General features: G+C 33.8%; 1 long non-coding RNA gene across 1 annotated transcript; it reads right to left on the bottom strand.

Annotated features, from left to right (window-relative positions):
• Positions 1-700: 700 nt before the first annotated feature.
• On the bottom strand, positions 701-1,457 carry LOC147626680 (uncharacterized). Its single transcript, XR_015268687.1, has 2 exons — positions 1,282-1,457; positions 701-1,121 (listed from the first exon to the last, which is right to left on the bottom strand). It is a non-coding gene; the product is annotated as an uncharacterized LOC147626680 (long non-coding RNA).
• Positions 1,458-2,766: the final 1,309 nt, after the last annotated feature.

Here is a 2,766-nt window from a genome sequence, read left to right as displayed (position 1 = left end):
ACTGTCTTCCCATATTTATAAAATTAAGATTTTTCAAATCTTTTATTTCACTACTTGGATAAGAATAAAATTTTACTTTGGACCCTATTTTTTTATATATGCTTCCAAGCTTTAAATTATTATAAACACCTCATGTGAAGAAAAGGCTCATGACAAAATACCCAAAGAAGAGAGAATTATTACGGATGTTAACTCTTCTAGGTTGTTTTTTAAGACTTGTATTCCACCTAATGTACTCTTTTGCAAAGTCCACGTAGGTTGCTCTTACTTAGGTTCTACACTAAACCATGTTATGAATGTAACATCTACTTTCTTGTCACTTGTGTGCAATTTTAATTTTTCCACAATCATGTGGATTGCATAACATCTTAATTGTCATTATGTAGATGCATGTCTCCCATGGTTAAATAAGTTTTTATCTTTATAAGGAAGTGATTTAACTTCAATATACTTTGGACTTCACACACCATCAAGGCCAAACAAAATGCATGCCATAAATAATAGCTACATGAAACCACCACCACTCAACTTGCTTTAGTATTGTGTGTAATGATGGAATCAAAGGCAAGTAGCATTACAAAGATCCACTATATATAGGTGATAAAAATATGTGATTGACATGTAACTTAATCCATTTATATCAATTAAGACTCATCCAAAGAAAATTCCAAATTTATGCAAACAAAACAAAGATGAAATATTTAGTGTCTACTCTTGAATCCCTTTATTATTGAGAAAACAACGATGCAATATTTAGTCTCTACCCTTGAATCCCTCTATTATTAAAACAATATCATCTGATTAAGGCTTTCCTAGAAGTCTCTCAATGTCCTTGCATAAGGTATGATAAAGAAGAGGTTAGAAAAAAAGTAGCTATATTTTATCTTACTCGCTAATTAATATGTGGGAACATGGAATCACCAAAATAATCCATCACATCAAATAGAGGTAGTTAATAAAGCTTTAATAAGTGTAGTCACATACTAGAAGAATATCCTTCAAGAATAATATTCTAGTCCATATCTACACATTTTGGACGCTTTCTGTAGCTTGGATGGCATTACATCTATGAGAGGGATAGCATGTCGTATTACTCCACATTGGATGGAAACAACTCCAACCTAGGACCATGGAAATAATGGTGAGATGTTAGAAACATGGTTCATTAGCTTTTTTGACTTGTGAGCATGGAAATAATGGAGATGTTTAGAAACATGGTTCATTACTATATTGGATTTTATTAATTTAAGTCTTCAAAATACAAGTAGAAGACATACGTACCCAAGATACAGAGAAGTCACATTATCTTCTTGGGTTGATTTTGGAGATTCTTGGGTTGATTTAGCAACTAATATTTCTATAGAGTGGGTGGAGGATAAGTTGTCACTTGAACACTCTTGGATGGTATGAGTGCTCAAACCCAATAAGGGAACATTGTCCCTCATAGAAATAGCCTTGGAAAGCTACATATGTCAATAGAACCTTCATAAGATCACCTACGTTTCTTCATCACACAACTTTGTCAAACAGTGAATCATAACTTCTTACCTCTAGTTTGAGAAGATTGTTTTCTTTTTAAAGAAGGGCTTCCTACAATCAAAAATTCAAAAACAAAAATGTAACACAATACACAAGTTACTTTCAAGATTTTTAACAAAATCCACATCTTTACTTAATTTCAAGATCTTCAACAAATTCCACATGATGTTGAAGCTCTCACAACCAACCACATTGACTCAACCACTCATGTCACTCAAGTCACACATTCAAATCATGTTCATTATGGGGAATTCTTAGAATCCCATGCACTTTCCTAAAATCTCATCCACTTCATACCTCTAATGCATGCCTAGTAGTAGTGCGCTCACTGTCTTGTCCACACAATGCCTCTAATGCATGCCTAGTAGTAGTGCGCTCACTGTCTTGTCCACACAATAGTTTGGTATTGGGAATATTAAAAGTATTATAGGTACCATTTTCTCACGTAGATAAAGCAAAATAGAAATGAAATACACAAACTTATTTGAGACAACAGCTAGCGAGGGTATGGTGATTCCTACTCAAAAAATTATGGTGCATACAGAGTTTTTAGTGGGTATGCTATGGCACATCAGTCTTATAGTATGCTAACTCCTCATAAGGTAGTAATTGGTTGTTCTCATGATCCTAGCCACTTTGCAAGGTAATGCCTTAGGTGGGTATCAAACTACTCTAAGAACTACGAGAGATAAGCTAATGAGACAAGTGTTTCTATGTTCATGTCTATGGGTGGCATTCTAAGGGCATGCTAGTCCTTAGCTTAAAACATGATATAAATACTCAAAGTTATTTTCCAACACTAGAATATTAGGGCCCCTATATGCTACGATATAGAGTAAGTCATTCCTAAACATGTTGTAAAATCAAATTAAGCTTAAGAACCAAGAGCATCTAGAAGCTATAGTCTTGCATGAATTATTCTTAAAATGATTGTAATCAAAGACCAAGGATGTTTTTTTTATAATTATTAACAATATATTGGTTTTTAAAAAAACTAGCTTTCAGTCCAAGATCCCCTCATAGTTGCCATTTTTCACCACCCAAAGTAGGCACCTTTTATTCACTTATAGGCGATGTCATTGAGGAAAACATTATCAGATTTGAACTAAGGACCTCCTAGTCTTAGGCATATACCTTCACAACTTGGGCTATCACCTAATTGGCCACATACTAGTCTTTCAGAAAAACAATTACTTGAATGATGCTTGGTGAAAAATATGGCTTCAA

The sequence above is a fragment of the Cibotium barometz genome, chromosome 22, assembly GCF_041138505.1.
Source record: "Cibotium barometz isolate CiBa-2024 chromosome 22, ASM4113850v1, whole genome shotgun sequence".
NCBI classification, from domain to species: Eukaryota; Viridiplantae; Streptophyta; class Polypodiopsida; order Cyatheales; family Cibotiaceae; genus Cibotium; species Cibotium barometz.
This window is presented reverse-complemented; position numbering and strand designations above follow the sequence as displayed.